The 12675-nt window shown below is 34.0% G+C and overlaps 1 protein-coding gene across 3 annotated transcripts in view; it reads left to right on the top strand.

The window, feature by feature from the left end:
• Nucleotides 1-12675, top strand: part of WNT2 (Wnt family member 2) — a 75261-nt gene that overhangs the window by 51992 nt on the left and 10594 nt on the right. The window lies entirely within an intron of this gene.

Genomic DNA, 12675 nt, shown 5'->3' with positions numbered 1-12675 from the left:
AGACCTTTTGAATTCTTCATAAGGTAGGTCAGTTTGACATAACGTGTTTCCCCTGTATTCTAAAATATGAATATGTAAAATGAAAATGTTCTCTGTTAAGCTGAAACTTTGCCTTTTCTAGTTTGAGTTTTGAAGTTCATGTTGTGAACTGGCACTGGAAAGGAAGTATGAGAATGTAAGGTCTCTATTCATTTATCTTTGGCATTCTCCCATTCAATTAATAAGTTCTTGTCATTAATGACAATATTTAAGTAACTTATAAATATCACTGATAAACTACTGAAATAGACATGACAATTAAGTGCCCATTGGATGATTGGCTTAAATGGATCAAGATCAAGAAGCACAAATTAAAAGGTCACCATAAGGGGCCTCTGTCATTGGATAGTGGCAAGAATTTCCAAAGATATGGACCTTTCCAAGGGGAGAGCCCTAACACTACTTCTCTGAGGCGTGAATCTGGGAACTGTTAGCTAAAGCCCTCTAGTCCTTCTCTGCTGTCAGAAACATGCATAGTAGTGAAGAGAAAAATGTTTTACTTGGGGAAACCTGACTATATTCTTTTATCATTTGGAAAGGGGGAGGGAAGATTATCTCCTCGTCCTTTTTTCCTTCCCTGTAAGCTTCCTTCTTCATTTTTATTACCAAAGAAAGGACAGATGGTTGGACTAATTGGATCCTAATAAAAATTGAATAACTTTGATTTCTTTTCACTGTGTGGATGTGTGATCTGTAGTATGTGTAAGAATGGGGGACTATTCATCTGTCAAAATAAGTGGATAGAGTGAGTCTCCACTAAATATAATATGGTATTGTGTAAGTTATAATTTATAACATAAATTATATCAAACCCTCTTGATCTTACATGAGATAATGAAAAGGTAGATTTAGCTAATGGGATCAAAAATTTATGGCTCACTCATCAAATCCCACCCCCTCTTTTATTTCATTTTATTTTTATTTTGTTTTTCTAACTTTTTTTTAAACTAGCCTGGTATAAATCAATAAACTTCTGGCTTATAAAATTAGTTTATGTTGGGAAAAGCATCATTTTCTAAGCATCAACACGACTTAGTTTCAACAGTTCTTGAGATGTGATCCAATGCTTTGGTCTTTCACACTCATTATTTTAATAAGAATATAACATCACAGAATTTGGGAATTGAAAAGATTTTTAGTGATCATCTAGATGAATGGGTATTTGAACAGTATCCAAAAGTAGTTATCCAGCCATTGCTTGAAGTCCTTAAGTGAGGGAGAAGTAGCCACTTCCTGAAGCAGATCTTTTGAATGACTCTAACTATTAGGAAATTTTTCCTTCTAGACAATTCCAATAGACTTGGGATGGAAAATTCAATCTACATCCAAAGAAAGAACTATGGAAACTAAATGTGGGTCAAAGCATGGTATTTTCACCCTTTTTGTTTGTTTGCTTTTCTTTCTCATGGTTTTTTTCCCCCTTTGGTCTGATTTTTCTTGAACAATATGAAAAATATGGAAAAAGAAAAAACAATTTTCCTTCTATCAAACTTAGCTATCACAGCAACTTGTACCTATTGCTCCTAATTCTGCTCTCTGGGGCCAAAGAGAACATGCAGAATCCTTCTTCCATATGACAGCCCTTCAAATACTGAAGGCTATAGAGTGTGTCTCCATAAGCTTTTTCCAAAAGACAATGTGCCATAGTAGATAGTGCACTGGGCTTAAAAATAAGAAAACCTGGGTTTCACCTCTGACATACTGATTATGTCATCTTGGACAATTCACTCAACCTCTCCCAGTGTCTCCGGAAACTTTATAAAACTATAAATTGCAATGAAAGAACTGATCTTTATCAATAGAGGATATTCATCACCAGGACCTCCTCTTTGCATTTTGAAACTACAGGCCCAATAGTTTTTTAAAGACTTCTCCAAACTAAATCCACTCCCACCCAATACTTTCAGCCAATCCTCATAAGGCACCAGTGTGAGGCTCTTCATCATCTTGGGCTTCCCTTCTGTGTACACTCTAGCTCGAGAGGGGTTAAAGTATTATATTGTACTTAAGTACTAAAATATTAGATGAAAGCCAAAGCCCCTGAGGCCATTTTAAGGTGACCATGAGGTGAAAATTATTTTTATAATAACACAAAAACATTTTAATTTCTATTATATTAAATATTGATAAATATAATCATATAGATAAAAACATTTTATGAGGTCCTCAAGAGCATAAAGAAGTCCAGAGACCAAAATGTCTGAGAACTGGTATTCTAACTTAACAATGTCCTTCTTTAAAGGTGATATTCAGAGCTGAACTGTATTCCATTTGTGGTCTGACCAGAACAGAGTACTGAGGAAATCTCATCTTCTTGTTCCTGCTTATTTATTTTTCAGATTTTTTTTTTTTTGTAAAAATGAAGCCAAAGATAGTAAAGTATGTTGCCAAGGTCACATACATAGTCAAGAGCAGACCAGTGTTTGAACTTGTTCTCTGTGCCACCATATTCAGCATTTTTTCCACTACATAGTTATTCCCTGGCCCACAACTTATCCCTCCCTTAACACAGTGGCTCCCACCAGATCGGTTCTTTCCTTGATCCTGAGGGAAACAAACTTAAGAAAAAAATTATAAGACAGAGGAAAAGGCAGTAGCCTTTTCCACATTTACCTTATTCCCACAAGTAAATAGGCCTCTGACTTCCACCACTGTGTGAAAGCAAAAGAAAACCTTAGATTATTGACTTCCATTCATTTCATTTATATGTCCTACAGTTTTGTCAGTCATGTAGCGCCGCCCCCCCCCCCAAAAAAAAAGATAACTCAAAGATTCCAGTAGATGAAAAAAGGCCAAAACGAGACTACAGAGTATTAAGGTTGATTTTAAAAGAAATCTCTCATAATGTCTATCTTTAGATGGCATTGCCACCCAGAGAGGCCATTTCAGTAAGCATATTCTAATGCTGCTGTAGCTGCTCAAAATATTTTACCAATTTTTCAAACATGTGGAACATTATTTTCCTTATACCCAATATTGGCAAACCTTCATTTTCTGAAGCAATTTGAGTTTAGGCAATAGCCCAAAAATATAGAATCATAGAATACCATTTGGAAAAGATTTCAGAGACCACTGTCTTGCCAAATCTGTGCCTGAACAGAAAATCCCTTCTATAAAATCTCTAACAAATGGTCCTCCAGGCTGTCCTGTAGAGCCTCTTAATCTTTTTTTGTGGTCATGCAACCTATTTTACAGTTTGGTGAAACATCAGCACCTTCGAGGAATTATTTTTAAATGCATAAAACAAAATACACAAGGTTACAAAAGACCATTTATATTGAAATAGAATTGTCAGAACACAAAGTTTGTGTTCTCCAGCTAAAGAACCCTTCAATTTACTTGAAAGCACTCCAGTGAGAAGGAAACTACTACCTTCCAAAGTAGCCCATATGTTATATATATTGTATCACCAATTAGAATTTGAAATGTTTTAAAGCAGGGACTTTGTCTTGCTTTTCTATTTGTATTCCTAAAACAACACAGTGCATGGGACATAGCAAGTATTTAATAAATGTTTTTCCATTACATTCTATTACATTTTGCTCTTTTGGATAGCATTAATTATTAAGAAGGGTTTCCTCATGTAAAACCAAATCTACTTTTCTGCAGTTTTGAAAAGTTACTATGAGCTCTGACCTCTGGGTCTAAATAGAGCAAGGTCAAATCCTTTTTCCATATGATAGCCCTTAAAAATATTTGAAATTAACTTTTCTCTTTTTCTTGCTGCCTACTCCCAATCTTCTCATAATTTAATATCCTCCTACCCTTAACTGACAATCTTAGAAAATGGTTCTCAGATTCCTTACCATTCTGTTCACCTTTTTCTGGATATACAATGCCATGTTTTTTTTTTTTTTTTTGTCATTGTTGTTTTTGTTTTTTGTTTTTTGTTGTTTTTTGTTTTGCTTTTAAATATAGCATAGAACATAACATACTCTATGTGTGGTCTGACCAGGACCAAATATAGTAAGATGTTCACCTGTCTCATTCTGGACATCATACCATTAAATGTAAATTATTTAGCTTTTTTTGGATTTTGAGTCACATTCCATTTAAATAAATCCAATCCATCACATTTAAACACCTATTATTAGCCAGGTATTATGTTATAGAAGTCCATTAAATTCTCTAGATCACTTCTTTGTTAAGTATTGCCTAACTATTATTGCTCATTCTTGTACTTTTCTCATTGATTCTTTGAGTTTGCTAGATGGTACAATAAATAGAGCACTAGTCCTGAACTCAGAAAGGCTCATTTTTCTGAGTTCTAATCTGGCTTCAGACCCGTACTGTGTGACCCTAGAAAAGTCATATACCCTGTATGGCCTACTTTCCTCATCTAGAAAAGGAACTAGAAAAGTAAATGGCAAACCACTCCAATATCCTGACTAAGAAAACCCCAAATGGGATCATGAAGCATTGGGCATGACTGAAAGTGACTCAACCATCATATCAAAAATGGACTTTTTAGTTTATTCTGCTAAATTACATCTTATTAGATCCAGCCTATTCTAGCCAGTCAAGATATTTTTCATCATAACTGTCATCTACCAAATTAGCTATTTCTCTTCCCTGCAGCTTTGTGTCATCTCTAAATCTGACATCTTGTCCAAAAGAATAGTATGAGAGATTTTTTTTTCACATGCCTTAGTGAAATCCAGAAATATTATTCATGCTCCTTGTCTACCAGTTTAGTAACTGTCAAAAAAGAGATGAATCTGGCAGGACTTGTTTTTGATATAAGCAGGCTGACTTTTAGCTTGCCTTTCTAAGGTTCACAAACAATTCTTTAATATTGTGTATGAGGTAGGTCAGGGGAGCTGAGGAGATTACAGAGCATGAGCTGTTGTTTGAAGGCAACTGAAAGGCATTTTTCAATAGGCATGCCCACTAGTGCCTTGCTGGTAAAACACATAAGAGCCCTAAATGATTGATTGACTGCCTTCTTCATAGTCTATAAAAACAATCTGACCAAATCCTCTCAGACATTTGCTCTCTGGAACTTACTTTTAGCCATTTCCCCATGTAACTTCTTCCTTTTGGAGTGCAGCCAGGAGTGAACAGCCAGGGGAGAGAAATTATCTCTAAATAGCAATGGTGATTTACAGCAGAAGCTCACGGTAATGGTCAGTATGTGCTTGTACACAGCCTGAGCAAGGAGTTCAAGGACACTGTTCCTGAAACATAACCACCTGTATTGAGGTGGTAAGGAAGGATTTTTAATTTTCTAGACAGCATGATTGAGGAATCTAGCATTCTAGTCAGAGAAGTAAAATTTGCTAGCTTTGGAAAACTTGGGCTCTGACAAAAAACAAAAGAGGTTGGGGTTTGGGAGCAGCACCTTTGAACTTACCTCTTAGGCCCTGCTTTCCTCAAAACTACCCTGTAAATATAGGTAGTACAAGCATTATTATCCATATTTTACAGAAGATGAATCTGATACTCAGAGAGATTAAATTATTTGCTCATGCTCAAGCAGCTAATCAGACACAAATCAATTCTAAACAGTCAATAAACATTTATTTTTATTAAACGTTCAATTCTTCTATACATATTTCCACAATGATCATGCTGCACAAGCAAAATCAGATCAAAAAGGAAAAAAATGAGAAAAAACAAAATGCAAGCAAATAAAAATGAAAGTGCTATATTGTGGTCCACAGTCAGTTCCCACTGTCCTCTCTCTGGGTCAAACTTCATCATAAGTCTATTGGAACTGGCTTGAATCATGTCTCAATAAACATTTATTAAGCACCTACTGTTTTCAGTATTCTTTTCACTACAACATACTACTTCACCTTTCTGGTGGCTCTTAGATTCCTGGAAGAGCATTGATATACTTGAACTTTAAAGAGTGGACATAAATAATAAGTTTATAAAGAGCATATCTTTTAAAGGGAAACACAAGCAGTTTGCTTGATATGAGAGTCATTATTTGTGGAATACTATCCCTTGTGTGATGGCACACAGATAACATGACAGAAAATGTCTACAGTGACTATCCATCCTGTATTCCATTATTAGAACAAACTGGGTTTCAGTTCCAGGCCTCTTGGACTAAGCCAATTGAAATTTAATCTTTATATGGACTGGGTGAGAAAGATCATTGTATCTTTTCTCAGATGTTTGATCTCCAGACTTCTTTATGCTCTTGAGGACTTCATAAAAAGCTTTTATCTATACAGATTATGTATATCTATATTTAACATATTAAAAATTAAAATGCTTTTATGTTATTATGAAAATAATTTTCACCTCATGGTCACTTTATAATGGCCTCAGGGCTTTCAAGGGGTTTCATCCCATATTTTAGTACTTATGTATAATGCAATACTTTAAGCCCCATAGATCTTTGAAGCTACCCCTTCCTTCTACTAATTCAGAGACAATTTCATCCTTATCAGCATTACTTATTTGGACATGAAATTTAAAAGCGTTCCTTCCTGCTGCTAATGTCTCCACTGGCTCAGTAGATGCTCTGATCCGCTTTCCCCTTTGTCTCTGTGTTTAAATGAGGGAATCTCAGTCATGAAGAAGTCTTATAATCTCTCTTCTGGGCCCTCATGGCATGCTCCATCTGTATTCTGCAGAGAATGGAATGTTCAAACTAGCAATGTTTACCACCACTTTCAGATTTTGGAGAGTTCTTTTCTATCTTTACTTCTGAATTAAGATCTCATTAGTTCTTTTTGCATTTATCTGTTCTTCTCTCCAATAAAATTCTGATCATTCTGAGGAAGACAATGAGTCTAAGCTTTCTGTATTCAACAGATTCCAGATCTGGAATGTTTGTGTTTCTGAGAGAACTATCAACCTCACACCTTACTTACTATCTTAAGAGTTATTCCACATTTGCAGAAGAACTGACACAAATCTAAGAACCATTCCCCATTAGATTTCAAATCACTCAAACAAGACCATTAAATAAAATGTTACTGGTAAGGCACAAGCTTTAATTTTAATGAAGAAATGGTTTGTTTTCCCCTCATCAGTTATGGGGTAATGATTATGATGATGACAGTGATAATGATATTTTGAATTTTAATAGTATGTGCCAGCCATTACGCCAAGAACTTCACTAATATTTTCAAAATTGATCCTTACAACAACTCCTGAGAGGTAGGTACTATTACTATCCCCATTTTTAAGATGAGAAAACTGAGATTATATGCCTAATAAGTATCTGAGGCTGGATTTGAATTTAGGTCTTTCTTACTTAAGATCTGGTAATCTATCTACTGGATCACCTACTTGTCCTCACATCAGATTTTTCATGAGAGAGCTCCTGTTACAGCTAGTAAAGGTCACTAATAAAATGGGCTTAATATAAACGCCATTAAACAATTTGTCTTATTTTGACCTAGATTAAACTTAATATTAATCTTCAACATATCATAAGCTAAATCAAATATTCATTGAAAGGTGCCCATTTAACTTTTCACCATCTCATTACTGATCACAAAATAGAAAATTTTGATTATATCAAATTGAAAAGTTTTTGTAGGAAGAAAAGGAACTATTTGGATAATAGTTATTGATTTAGGTTTTAATAGAGCAGGTAGATTGTAAAATGGGCTAGAAATGTAAATACAAAGTTCACAGTTGCTCTTTATGTTTAGTGGTCCCTAAAACATGAACATTTTTAAGAGAAGTATTTTGTTATAGTGAAAAGAACACTAGATTAGAGATTCGGGGTCTTTATTGGGTATTGGTTCTCATACCTAGGCTCTAGTATATGAACATAAGTCAATTAACTTCTCAGGGTCCCAGTTTCCTTATCCACAAAAAAATTTAGGGCCCATCGATAGAACTAAAAGGAGGCATATTTTAACTTGAGTCAGAATAATTAAAGCTGTCCCTAAATAGAATGAAACTACCTTAGGAAGTAATTGGTTTCCAGATACTGGCTTTCTCCAAGGAAAATGGGGAACTATTGTTTAGGAACAGAAATCAGCAAACACTACAAATCAGGGCTTGACTTATTTTGTTGATTTCTTAGATTTAAGAAAGTAATGGAGAAATGTCAGTAATGCAGATTAAAGGATTTTTTTTTTTTTTTTGTTAAGCCAGTTGTTAAACATTTATTAGCACATCCCAGATGGGGATATTTTAGAGGGAATTTACACTCAGGAGTTAAACCTCTGAGATGTCTTCAAATTCTGGAATTTTATGATTCTTTTTGTACCTCATAGATTTGTCTGGAAGGCATGTTATTAACAGTAAAGTTATTATATAAAAGGAACTCTTATGAATAACAGCTTCTGTCTTGTCAGTAATGTCAAATAGATTGTTCCACATGAACATACCAGAACTTTGAATCCCACTCAGAATCCTATTAGTTTAGTGAGTGAATGTCTAACTCATCAACAAATTTACACTTGTTTTAAAAAGGTGTTACAGCCTTTGACATGAAATATAAATTGAACAGGGAAGGAACATTCTATTGTAGAGAAAAAATTAGCCTGTTATGAGGAACAAATAGTTCCTTCCTCTTCTCTACCTGTAAGTATAAAAATAAACATAGTCTATGAATTTAGAATAATCTTGAAGAAAAAAACACTTAATTTTTTTTCTTTTTTCATTCATTTTTAAAATTGAATTCAAAATTCTATTCCTTCCTTCCATCCCTCTTCCACCTACTGAGAAGCAAAATGATACTCATTAACATGTGAAGTCACACAAAACATATTTCTATATTAGCCATGTTAGAAAAAAAAGAAGAAGAAAAAATAAAGAAAGTAGAAAAAATCTTCATTCTGCACTGAAAATTTATCAATTTTCTCCCTAGAAGTGCATGACCTTTTTCCATGATGAATCCCTAGAAATTGTTATGGATCATTGTATTGATCACAATAGTGAAGTCCTTTACCATTGATCATTACAATATTACAGTTACTATGTATACTGTAACAGTAAGCTGTTCACTGTTCCAATTTTGTTCAAAAAATAAGTTTCAATCAACAAATCAACCCCATGGGCTCATTTTTATAACCAGTGCTCCTTACACCCAGAGAAGGCTTTTTTTTTTTTAATTTGAAAAAACTAAGTAAGAAAAAAAGGAAAACAGAAAAGAAACACAATACAAAATAAAGTAAAACAAAAGAGAACATTGTCATATACCCAGCAGAACATCAGGAAGGATTCAAACTACATAGCAAATTACTATATTCATGAGTGACAAATTTTTTTTTACTTCCTTGTAAATTTTTCTTTGGTTCTTTGCTGCTTACCTTATTTGCTTTATTTTTTTTCCCCCTTTCACCTCTCTCCACCACTCCCAAGCAAGCTACATTTTAAAAAAGATATATTTGTGTATACATATATAGATATATAGCTACACACACACACACACACACACACACACTCATACCCACTCATACATACACATGCCTTTTTAATGCTTTCTGGAAGACTTTCATCTGGGAGGAGTGCTCACCTCCAAAATCCAAAAAATCAAGTGTCCACACTTGCCTGAATATTCTGCTGTTCTAGTATTGACACATCCTGAGACATCATCCCTTCCTAGGTTTCCGAGGAAATCACAGACAAATAGATTAGGTTGATTGAAGGGGACAGCACAGTGATCAGATATGGAGATCTTTTCTCTTATTCCTGTTCCTCATCTCCTGCTGGTGATGCCCTGGCAAACATTAAAAAAAATAAGCAATTTTTTTGAGGAGCAAAGTTTTGTGGAAAGGCAGCAGGGATTTGGATTTGGAGGCCTTGGGACTCCAAGCCTGGCTCTGCCACTTACTGGCTGTATGACCCTGAACCTTCTCTATAGATCTCAGTCTCCTCATTTACAAAATGAGGGTGTTGAATACGATGGTCTTAAAAGTCCCTTTCAGCTCATATCTATGATTCTAAGATTTAACTGACATTTTTCCAGGCATAATATGACTGGAGAGGGTAAAGATAGTCAAATGCAGTTCTTCACTGAAGAATTCCCTTAATCATTGCTTAAGAGATTTTTTAAAAAAAATGAAAAGGAGAATGAAGGTGTTATTCATTGACCTTTGATCTTAAAAATAGTTCTTTGGGATGACAAGAAATCTAGATGAAAACAGGAAATTATCATCTATCTTCATTACACCAAATATAGATAATTGAAAAGCTTTAAATGTTTAACCCTTTTCATCCAGATGTTTGACATGCTATAGAAATATACCAATACCGATTTCCTTCACAAGCTAATTGTACAATATTTCAGAGTCTGATTCTTTTTGTACAGCAAAATAACGTTTTGGTCATGTATACTTATTGTGTATCTAATTTATATTTTAATATATTTAACATCTATTGGTCATCCTGCCATCTAGGGGAGGGGGTGGGGGGGTAAGAGGAGAAAAATTGGAACAAGAGGTTTGGCAATTGTTAATGCTGTAAAGTTACCCATGCATATATCCTGTAAATAAAAGGCTATTAAATAAAAAAAAAAAAAAACTACTGTTGCATGTATTTTGAAAATAAAAAGGTATTATTAAATTATAAAAAAAATAATAATAATAAAAAAAAGAAATATACCAATACCAAGACATATCTGGAGAAAAGGACATCTTTCATCTTTGACCAGGGGGAACTCATCCCTTTTATAAGAAAGACAGAGAATCTGAAAACAAATTGATTTTTCTTTTTTTTTTTTTCCTAAATGTGATATGAGTCCTAAGAGCATAGATTTAGAGTTGAAAGATACTTTAGAAATCATTAAATTAAACTCATTTTATAGATAGGGAAACAGGCACAGAAAAGTTACACAACCTGTGTGGTAAAGATTACGAACTCATTTGTTTCTGACTCTTCTGTGCCATAATTCTTTTCCTTAAATAAAAAACTTGCCTCTTCTAAGGTTGCCTTTCTTTTCTCTTAACCTCCCTGTGTAAGAATGAGTACCTGTAAAGATATTTTTCCAAAAAGAAGTCAAATGAATTTTCTCTCTTTTTTGAGAGTCCTTCTTCAGGACAAACTTCCTCCTAAAAAATTTAACATTCTTCTTGATAAAAATGTATGAATTCGTCAGGAATATAAATTTTATATTCTAAATTGCTGATGTGATTAAAATACTTATGCCAGTTTTACTCACTTATAATAAATATCCCCTAAATGTGTAGGTAACATCTGTGATGTCTGTGGACTGTCCATGAATCTCCAAGTTCCAATGCAAAAAAAAAAGGAGTGTATACATGTGCTCTCCTTTTAAACCAATCAAAGGCATTCTTGTGTGATGGCCTCAGAGAAACTCTGTCTTCACTTCTATTTCTCAAATCTCTCTCATTCACATTAACTTTTCCCTTGGGATTAATCAGATCTAGAAAGAAAGAGAAGAGTCTTCAGGGGAGGAATTTGAAGTTTCTGTGCCATGACTGATTCATGGGGACCTCTAACCATCATTAAAAAGAGTTGAAAGTGGAGGGAATAAAGAATGAAGATGTTTCCCTCCTCTACTTTGATCAGGCTCCTTGTCTATCGTTTTTAATTTGAGAGAGATAGAATAAGAGGAAGAGAAAAAGAGATCAAATGGGGCACTGGGAGAAGAAAGAATAAAGATGTTCTTGGTTTGTGTTAACTCTGAAGTGATGGGACAGTATATAAATTTAAAAAAAAATTGAAGTGTTTCTTCCTTTTTTCTGTTTGCTCAGGTCTACATGGTTTTTGTCAACGTTTTATTATAGTCAATCCTAAACTTTTTTGTAGAGGTAATCTTCCTAGAAAATGGATGTCATGAAAGTCAAAAACAAATGTTATTACATTGAACCTATGGGAAATAGGGGATTTGGTTCCCACAACCACCAAAAACTGTTCTCAAGCAAAAGAGAATGTATTTCGGCATGTAATTCTTTGTTTTGGTTTGTTTTTTGTCTGGTTATTTTATTTATTTTTATGTTAAACATGGTAAAACTATATGTAAATTGAATATAGGCATACATATTTATACAATTATCTTGCTGCACTCAGCATGTAATTCTTAATAACAAAACCTTAACTTTGATGTGTACTTTTTCTAACACAATAACAGTGAAATAACCCACAAAATTAAGCACATTGAATAAAATTGGTCAACATGCAAAACATTTTTTCTCACTAAAAATTCCCTAGAACTCTGCGACCTTTTATGCTATCTCAAAAAAAAATTGATTTCAGACGATATTCATTTTTCACAGCACATGAAATCTGTAGTACCATAAATCCTGTACAGCAAATAAAATTGTTAAAACAAAACCTTTTTCTTTAATATTAATTTTGCCTTCCTCTGTAAAAGAGGGTGGTGTGATGGTATTGTGCTTTATAAAAAAAAAAAAAAAAGTGTTGCTTTATTAAGTGGGAAAAGCTCATGCTGAGTAATATTTTAATTCCCTAATATAGAATATCTTAGGTGGAGAAAATGAACATTTTATTTTCTATGGAAAGATGCTGAAATTTCTGGGACATGAAAAACTCATTTGGAGAGGGACTTCCTTCTTTCCAATAAACATATATATATTAACACCAGCAGCTACAAACATTCCAGCATGAAGTTTATCCAACACCTCACTAAGCCACATCACTACCTGCTTCCTTGAATTGAAAGTACAAAGGGAATGCACAATGCTTGGGCACATAATTGGTAAACAAAACTTGAGTTTTAAAAACAGTGAAAAT

This window comes from Sarcophilus harrisii, chromosome 5 (assembly GCF_902635505.1).
Source record: "Sarcophilus harrisii chromosome 5, mSarHar1.11, whole genome shotgun sequence".
In the NCBI taxonomy this organism is placed as follows: Eukaryota; Metazoa; Chordata; class Mammalia; order Dasyuromorphia; family Dasyuridae; genus Sarcophilus; species Sarcophilus harrisii.
The sequence above is the reverse complement of the archived record's forward strand: the minus strand, read 5'-3'. Positions and strand labels throughout refer to the sequence as shown.